Source organism: Aythya ferina (assembly GCF_964211825.1).
Source record: "Aythya ferina genome assembly, chromosome: 4".
Classification (NCBI taxonomy): Eukaryota; Metazoa; Chordata; class Aves; order Anseriformes; family Anatidae; genus Aythya; species Aythya ferina.
The window spans coordinates 37,396,181-37,406,355 of record NC_140300.1 but is presented as its reverse complement, the minus strand read 5'-3'; the positions used below and the strand labels follow the sequence as shown (position 1 = coordinate 37,406,355).

Here is a 10,175-nt window from a genome sequence, read left to right as displayed (position 1 = left end):
CAAGACAGCTCCTGACAACCACATCCTCCACCAGTCCTTCTCTATTTGTGAAGAGAAGGTCTAGCAGGGCGTCACCCCTGGTAGGCTCACTAACCAGCTGTGTCAGGAAGCTATCTTCCACGCTCTCCAGAAACCTCCTAGACTGCTTTCTCTGGGCTGTGTTGTGCTTCCAGGATATGTCAGGGAAGTTGAAGTCCCCTACAAGAACAAGCGCCGATGATTTCGCAACTTCTGTCAGCTGCCTGTAGAACTCCTCATCAGTCTCCTCATCCTGGTTTGGCGGTCTATAACAGACCCTGACCAGGACGCTAGCCTTTGATTTACTTAATTGTTTCAAATAATTAACTTAGTTTTATTCTCAGCCTTTTGTTTGTTTTAAAGTTTCTACTTCAAATTTAAAAAAGATATCTGCTAAAATTCCATCTCTTTTTTTTTTTTTTTTTTTTTTTTTTTTTTTTTTTTTTCCTGTACTGATTGTTTCTATGAAAGATGTTACCTCTTATTACAACTATGCTAATACCTTCATGCTCTTGTGATTGCACTGGCAGCATCGACACAACAGAATATTCGGTTAAGTTATTCCAAATTAGAAATGCAAATTCCTTTTGCTCAATTTTGAATTTTGTCACAAATGTTTGTGCCTATACAAAAATCAAGACCAACATCCAGTGTGCAGTGTTTTTTTTCCACCTTCTGTTTTCCAGTCAGCTTCATGGGACAGGTCAGAAGTAGAGTACTACATAATGAGGCTGAGATTGTAAGAATACATTTAAATATAATGCTGAAAACTTTCTGTGATGTGATTAAGCTCTTTAAAGATGACAGTGTAACTGATGAAGAAACAAAGACCAGGTCTTCAAAATATATTATGTATCAGTCATTCTGTGACAATATTTATTCACCTAAGATTGGTATGATGCTACTGTTGACACAGAAATATATTATATGCAGACATACTCACAAACTATAGAATCAATTCAGTATATGTTGACTTAGCCTGGAAAAAAGTCATTTCCAGACAACCAAAGAGTGTTCTTGAAATCTCTGTAAGCAATTTATAAAATTATTTACCTTGCTCGGCTGTTAGAAGTGGATTCATTGTTTTATCTGAGGCAGAGTATAATAGCTTCAAAGGCAGCAAAGCCTCTCTGGAAGTATAAAGGACACATTCAGCCTGGATGCAGTGTAATACAATTTTTATGGACTCCTTAGGTAGTAAAAGCTATGAGTGAGGACTCTGTTGTCTGTCTTCTCATTCTCTTCTATTTCTTCAGTGCATTGTTTACAATGGAGTCCAAGAGGTAATGGTGATTTCTGTTTCTGGAATGTTGTATTCGGTGTTTTTTCTTTGATGCACCATGCTTAAGAATAGTGTGTACTTGTTTGCAGATACACTCTTCACAGTTTCTTTGAATCTCTTCAGCAGATGGAGTAATTTAAAAGGACTATGGGACTCTAGGACATGTGGAGGAAGATTTTCAGTCATAGGACTTGGAGAATATAAGAGAGATTAATGAGATGCTGTTAAGATATTGAGTAAGCAAGACATAACTGCTGTATGTTACTGAAATAATAACCAGGCTTCTGGGAGTAAAAAGGCCCTTTTCAGCGTTTGGGGCAGGTGGGATTTGGGAAAACATGTGAAAGTTGGTGTTTGAGCTTTATGCATTAATGTGCCTTTTTACATTTCTTATCAGATTTGAGGGAAGAGATGTAGCATACCTGTCTTTGTGCTGCTGTAGTCACTGTATTTCTGTGACCTCTCCAATGAAGAGTTCTGTGCAAAAAGTGCATCTGGGGTGGAAGAGACCTCTTCCATTCACCTTATCCACTAGCTGTGTTTTGGAGACTAGCTGTGGTAGTCTTTACCATCAACATCCCTTTGCTTGCCTACAAAAGTAGAGCCATTTTCTACCTCACAAGAAAACAGGTAAGTTGGGATTTCAGTAACTGTGAGAATTAATGACTAGAGTCTGTAAACTGTCCTGAGAGTTTAACTGACTGGCAGCATGCTCCAAACAAAAAGTCTTATAAATTATTTAGGAAGTGCAAGATATGAGGAGTATCTCATATTTTCACGTGGTGAGTATTCTGTATTTTCATTGTCATTATTACCGAGAAACTGTGAGGTTCCCTCTATAATAAGGAGAGCCTGGAGGGCACCTATTATGTGTGACAAAGCAGAGATCTTTCTGTTCATTCATGACACATTTCCTTGTCAGCAGGATTGTTTTTAACAACATTGCCTTGAAAGAGAGAATAACAACACCAAGAAGCTTTGTAAGCCCTCTCTGGAAATCTGTGGAATTTGTTTGTTTAGAACATCTATAATTGTTCATGCATTTTGCTTCAGATTGAGGATCATGAAGCTCTGTGTCTGAGAAAATAATCAGTATCTTATCTAAATTAAAATCTAAATTAAATCTATGTGCCTTGTGATTCGACCTTTTCTCTTCTGTGTTTGTTTTATTGTTGGGCTGAATTCACTCTTGTTTCAAAGAAGGTGCAGGAACATTTAAATCTCCAACAGATATCCCATTCAAAGGAAAAATCAGAAGAAATAGGAAGAGCAGCCTGGGAGATCGCATTAGCCTACTCTTGTCATTTTTCTTTCTTTTTACTTGAGATGTGACATGACAGGAATACTGGGTACTACTACTGCTGTAGGTTTTTCACTGGCTGAGTAAAATAGGTAGATGCTTCCTACATTTGCCAAGCTATTTAATTTAAATGTTTCTATATAATGGTAGTGATCACCTGGGAGACTAAACATGCCTTTCCTTTTTATCTGGCATCTGCCTTTCAAACTGGCTCAGTAAAGTACTATTTGAACATGGGCATTTCTGAAGGGAAAAAAAAAAAAAAAGTGGTAAACACCATCTGTCTTCCAAACTATAGAAACAGTTTAACAAAATAAATGTAAAAGATTACATTGTCAGTAACTCTTGTATCCAAAGTAAAGAGGCTGGGGGTATTTACAGGACTCTGACAGGGTCTATGGGTAGGTTGCACTGTTCTCAGGTCAGAAATGACAGGCACCTCCACTCCCTCATGCTGGCCTAGGATCTGTTTGTTCCTCAAGAGCTCAGCTCCCACCAGTCAGGCATGAGAGGGGCCCTTCAGGCACCTGTTGCCCTTTCAGAGTATGTATTTCTGCTTTTGGAATTCAAAGCTCAGCATTCACTGAAATACAAAAAGCCCTGGATTGTTCCTGCCTTTCTCTGTCTATCCTTGCATATCTCTTTGGAAAAACATTATGAAAAATCCACGCCTAACAGGGAACATATTTGTATTCACTTTATAGTCAGGAGTAGGTTATGTTAAAGATTATTTAACACTACCAGAAGCAGAATGCTATAGTATGTCTAATTAAAAATAAAGTGTACTAGCTTCAGCTAGTTCAAAGGCAGAAATTATTTTAATATTCTGTATGTCACGGTATATAATGCAAAAATGTACTGTCGTTGCTAGCTTTGTTTTGATCTACTATTCTTCCTATTGCAAATGAATGTTTAGGAGCCTGCATTTTTTTTTTTTTAATTTTATTTTTATATTTTTTTCCTGTACTACGTGGGAGTAATCTAGTAATTGTACTATGGAGTTCACCATAAAACCTATAGTCAGCAGCTGAGCATTGGCTCATAACTTTTTAAGAGCCTTTTTCATGCTGTGTTGATGTATAAATACAATTCATATTTTCCAGTTTATAGTGAGCTGGGGGTTGGTGGTGGAGGTGGAATTCAGAATACATTGTGGTATTTAAAATAGAACATGAAGTAGGTTCATGGAAACACAGAAAATATGATGGCACATATTCTTCAGATGCAACACTGTGCTGGATCTGACTGGAATGGAGTTAACTTTCCTCACAGTAGCTCGTATGGTTCTGTGTTTTGGATTTGTGTAAAACAGACCTGGTAGCACACTGACTACTGCTGAATAGGTCTTGCAGAGCAGCAAGAATTTCTCTTTGTCTCCCTCTGTTCTCACCAGTGGGTAGGCTGGAGTGAGAAAGGTGTTGGGAGGGAACACAGCCAGCACAGCTGACCTGAACTGGCCAAAGGTATATCCCATATCATATAATACTGTGCTCAGCAACAGAAACTGTGGGTGGGTGTTGTTGTTTTCCTTGTCGAGGGAACTTGCTCAGAGACTGACTGAGTCTTTTTATGGGAGATGGTGACCGATTGCCTTTACATCACTTTTTTCCCCTTCCTTCTTTTGCTTATTAAGCTGCATTTATTGTGGCCTACCAGTTTTCTCACTTTTGCTCGACCTATTCACTCCTCTGTGGTGGAGGGGAGTGAGCAGCAGTGTGGGTACTAAGACGCTGGCCAGGAGCAGCCCACTGCAGCTGCAAAGACTCTCTAGTATGCTCTACAAAGGTGGATAGAAATGTGATTGTGAGGGATGTATGTGGTGCTTACATGCATTAGTTTTAGAGAGAAGGCCAGGAAATATTTGAATAATTATGAATCATTCCCTTTTAAAACAAATACAAATGAACACTGCTGCAAAACCTAGCTGTTTATGGAGAATTAGTTGTCTATGAATCATGTACTGAGTAAGAAGAACTTCAATATGTTACAAGTCACTGAGACAAACTTACTGTTAGTACAGCTATGTTCATCTGTGTTGTATGGGTGAAAACACATCAGATGTATTTTACTACTTTTTGCTGTTTCACAGTGAAAGTGAGATTTTTCTATAGGGTTACTGTTATATTATTTTCTTAGATATATTAACAGTGCATAGTTTCTTAAGAAGATTTACTATGGGAGAAACTCATTGGGAGTCTTCCAGGAGCTTGTTACCCATCATATATGCAGTTTTTAAGATCAACAGCTTGAGTAACTGGTAAGTTTATTTAATTTACTCTTTGCATAAAAAAATGTGTTACAATTATACTTACAATTTTTTGTAGATATTCTTTCATTTTCATGTGGTATTATAAAACATCTAAGGGGTAGTGGGAATGTAATACTTCAGACAAACAGTGTGGTTACCATGTTCATTAACTGCCCAACTATTACTTCATGCTTTCAGACCAGTATGATTGTTTCAAAAAGTAGATAGGGAGAGATTTCAAAGAGAACTGAGTAAAACCCAGAAATCGTATATATTAAAATTTGTCTTGAATTGACCTTGTAAAACAGAGTTGCCCCTTTCTCTGAATTTCAGCAATTGTTGTTTCATCGATAGGAAAGACCTATGAAAGCAATTATGCCACAGTTATAGACTTATCTTTCAAGTCTTACAAAATTCAGATTTTGAAATTTTTTTTTTTTTTTTCAAATAAATGTCTATACTCTCCTAAGAGTTCTCAATAGAGTTTAAGTATTGGCCATTGTCCTTTCCTGGTGTTTTTTTTTGTTTTTTTTTTTTTTTTTTTTTTTTAACTGTGAGAAGGAGTTGCTCAAAGTATTATATTTTATGAATGAAAAAAATGCTTACGTTAATATTCTGTGATTTTTGTCTGATTTGACTAGCCAAGTCTATTCAGTGTAGTAAGTAAGTCTACAGTTATTCTTGTTCAAGTTCACTTCACTTTAACTTTCTAAAATGATGAAACCCAACAGTCTGTAAGAATAAACTGTCATGAATTTGGCAAACTTCATGGTTGCAGAAGTACTGAATTCCCTCTTGGTGGCAGAGTCAGAACTGTGACTGAGAATTGCATTATGTTTTCTTATAAGGATACATTCCAACGGAAGCATTATCTGGGAGACCCTCTTGTTACACAAACACAAATTTTAACCTGCTGTAATACTACAATGTGAACAGTTGGCTGAGGCTGAAGTATTTACTGAACTAATAGTTTATGCTAACCTACTGCTTTGCTCAGCAGAGTTCTTCATATATTACTGCACATGTAAGTGAGAGATGCAACCTTACTTCCTCACTACCAGCCTTATAAAAATGCTGTTCTCTCTCAGGCTTCCCTCAGATAAGACCTTCTCCCTCTGTGGTATGTATGAATGCTAATCTGAAAGCATGAATTTCAGAGATGGGACTCTACATTTCATTGTTATTATTATTATTGCCATAGTATACAGTCTAATTTCCTTTTTCATTTATATTTTCTGAAAGAACATCCATATGAAATTTGTTATGATGTTTAGTTTGTTTACTGTGGTCAAAAGTAATTTCAGTGCAAACAACACAGCCTAGAATTTACTTTCCACTTCCAATGTTACTGGCATATTAGCATTAGATCTAGTTAATAATATAGGTGAAATTATAGGAAATTGCAGTGTGTCTGCTAACTGTGCCAACAAAGTTATAAAAACTCAAAAATAGCATTCCAAAAATCCTGTTTTCAATGTCAGTGAGTATGAGGCCTATGAGTTATGAACAGCACAACATAGACAATGAAAATTTGCTAAAAGGTGTTCCTGTATGTTCTTTGGTAAATTTAAGATGTCAGTGTATCACTTTTTACTTTTTGCAGCAACAATTATCAGTTCTATCTTAGGTTACAAATTAATACCCTCTGATGAGCTGCCAGTCTGGAACAACTTATGCTTTTGCTGATTAATATACAATGCCTATCTCTGTTTTTAGATTGGGCTATGCTTTCAAAGCCACCTTTGAGCTGTGAGCTGTTCTAAGTATCTTACATAATGTGTATGGGTATCTCTCTCTCTCTCTTTTTGTTTGTTTGTTTGTTTGTTTGTTTTCTTTTTCCATCTAGGATATAAGCACTCTGCTCTCTTCATCCAAGAGGACACTGGTACAGCCAGAATGCACAATGACACTGGTTGAGAAACACATGGAGGGTAATCTAAACAAAAATTAAATATTCTTGCATCCTCTAGGGAGAAAATTTTTCAGTGTATCCCCTCTGTAACAATGCGGTTGTGTATGTATATTTATTAAGTCCTCCAAAATGTACATAATATATATTTACTATAAAAATTTTGAGTCAACCATTTTTTTTTTTTTATGGACCAGCATAAACTGCATTGTGGGATATATATTGGACATTTTGGTGTATGCCATGCTTTGTGCAGTTGATAAGCAAATGTGTTAGAAGCATATGCAATTTGGCTGATTAACACAAGAAACATGTTAAATAGCCAGTAACAGATGTGGTTATTTGACAAAATTGACAATTCATTGACATAAGTACATTATTTTTGAGAAGGAAATCTTAAAGTTTTCAATTACTGTTCCACCGGAGCTTACTCAAAACTGCCAAAATGTTTCTCTAAAACCCATGAAATGGAAACCTTGAAATTTAGAGTTTAAAATTCTGCCTTGAACAATAGGATTGTCCCAGGGACTCCATCACCTGTGCTCTGTTCTTAGGTGTCCTTTAATGACTCTGTTGACTTCTGTGAAGACTTCCATCAAGAGGAAAACATTGTTTTCTTCCTGAAGAGGTAGGTGAGATGTAGTAATGACAGACAGCTTACCATCTAAAGATGCATCTAAAGTGCATAGGAGAAGAGCAGAAATCACTTGAGAAACAGAAAGGGATGTTATCCATTCTTGGGAACATTGCAAGTTCTTATTTCTTGAGGGCAGAGCAAGTTTCCTTGAGCTCTTAGCATGAGCTACTCTGGTAGTGAGAAGATAAGTTTCTCACATCTGCTCACATTGGTAAGCAGTTACTGTTATGTGCAGAAATTAGTTATAACATGTGAAGGAATTAAAAGCTTGCTGTAAGTGAGCGTATGTTTTTAAAATACTGTAAATCGAATCTTCATTATTTCAAATTGTGTTAAGAGATTGTGTATTTGAGGAAAAAAATAAAAATAAACTTGTCCACTAACTGGTGTAATGTAACTGAACAACAACTCTGAACAACAACTGAAGGGCACTGCATATATCAGAACATGATGCCTATGTAGGATGCTCAGCTGCATTTTGAAACGTTGCCTCTTTGAAGTGTCCTGCTCCTTCATTAACAGCTGTATTACACTTGAGAAGGGCTGATGATAAAAAGATTTCCTGGCAAGCAGCTTCTTCTGTTAAGTGGGGAATGTGATGTGTTTGGCATATATAATTTAGCTAATTTGTACAAGAATCACATTACTTAATCAGCTGTAGATTTGGTTATTGCGTGATAAAGATGGCAATCCATTAATCAATTTATAGGCATAAATACATTATTGTTCAATAAAAAAAAAAAAAACAAAAACAAACAAACAAACAAAAAAACCCACAAAGATTTAAAGATCCTTGAATCAATAAATATAATTAAAACAATGGCATGTTGCATTCATTTATTTGATTGTCCTACAGCTGTCTGAAGCATGGTGAGATCACTGAAGCATGGAGCCAAACAGCCAACACTATATTTAGTTTCGTTTATTGAAATAATGAAAGGGTGTTAATGATAAAGTACAAAAGTGTGTAATAGAAATTAATGTACTGTGAAATAAAATTATGTTTGGAAATCAAGAAGAGTACAGTAAAAGTTAAAGCCTTAAATGTATTTGGAAACCACTTTGTATTGTTTTAATAGAAGAATGGTTTCTTTATGCAAGTTATGAAAAATTATAGGAATGTATTCTAGACATATTAGTAAGAAGAAATCAAATCACCTTGTGAAAAAAGAAACTACCACCCTTAAGCTAATTTCTTGCAAACCAAGAAATGGGGAAAAAAAAAAAAAATGACTATGTTAAATGACTATGTTATCTAATTCTTGACTTAGATTTAAATTTTCAGTCATTTAATCAATATCTATTTTCTTTATTTCAGGAAGCCCATGCCAGTGATTGTTAATCTCTAGCTGGAGAACATGCACAGGACACACATGTCTGTAATGGATATGATTCCAGTTTGAGAACCCTCATTGATTACCATTTAAACAAAAAAGTCCTCAGTGAACATATTGAGTGATAAGCATGACTAATTTAGAAGCACAAATTGTCAAACCGTTTCTGTTTCAAATAAGAGAAATAAGCAAGTAAGATTTGGAAGAAACCGTAAAACTAGTAAAAATGTAATGATACTTAATTACTGTCTGTTAAAACAATTAGCATTTGCTTAAAGACATTGTACTTAAAAGAAGTTTTCTTTTTACCATTTTATGTTTCAGTAAAATTAGCAAGCAAGAAAAACTGCATCTGGTTTGTGCACAATGTCCTAGCAAAAATGCAGCATGAATAAGCACCATTTGCTATCTTTATACATGCAGCACTTAAAACTTGCAAATATTTTAGATAACACCAAAAATTCTAGATTTGGTGATCATTATCTTCAAAAAGAAAAATGTATTTTGGCAGGGATCTTTGAGAAAGATTGAAGGTAAAGTTATATTCATTGGCTCTGACTTGTTATTTGCATTTCAAAAGACTTTTTGATTTTCTTTACCATATTTGTTTTCTAAGCCACCTCCTGGAAGGAAGGAATGAGTGATTAAGACATTGGCCTAGAGTTGAGGGACCTCAGAACTACCGTATGAATACTTCCTGTATAACACTGGAGTTATTACTTCTTTTCTGTGGCTTTTTTTTTCAGATCATTTGCTATGAGGTCAACTTATGTCATGACAACCATGTTCTCTAAAGTCAAAGGAGTGAGAAGCAATTTAAACCATCTATTATCTAAGAATGCCTGGCAGCCTATGCGGTCAATAAACTCGTTGCTCACGGTGAGTCATACACTAATTTGTATGACAATATCCATTTTTCTAACAGAGGGAAGAACAGTTGGGTCTTACAAAAATTATTTAATGAGTAAATTGAATGAGGCCATAGTAGCATTAGAACATTATGAGTAAAAAAGAAGGCAATACATTTTCTGTGCACAAGTCAGGAAAGAGGTAGTATAGATGGAGCAAATGATATAAAATGAATCCAGAAAAGTAAAATAATGGGGTGTGTATACTTTGATCTTACTGAATCTTTTGACCATCAAAGGCTTGTATACACTAAAGAAAGCGTATTTTCAAAGTATTTCCATTGTTATCTCCTGAGGCTTGTTTCACTAGAAAAGCATACTGAAAAGAAGACATAGCTTCCATGAGAGGAGGAAGCATGAACCTGTGTTGGAGTGGACACTGTGTTATGGCACAATGGAGTAGGGTCTCTTTGTGTCTTGAATCAGGCACTTCTGAGTGAAGTCCATTTAGCTGATTGCCTGAGACTGGGAGAGAAAAGAAGGTGAAATAAGTATCTGGAAACACAAAATCCAGAATTATTTATTGTTGGGTCCTTGAA

General features: G+C 35.7%; 1 long non-coding RNA gene across 1 annotated transcript; it reads left to right on the top strand.

Moving 5' to 3' along the window:
• Positions 1-5,908: 5,908 nt before the first annotated feature.
• On the top strand, positions 5,909-9,551 carry LOC311436890. Its single transcript, XR_014693158.1, has 5 exons — positions 5,909-5,968; positions 6,695-6,779; positions 7,312-7,385; positions 8,713-8,920; positions 9,475-9,551. It is a non-coding gene; the product is annotated as an uncharacterized lncRNA (long non-coding RNA).
• Positions 9,552-10,175: the final 624 nt, after the last annotated feature.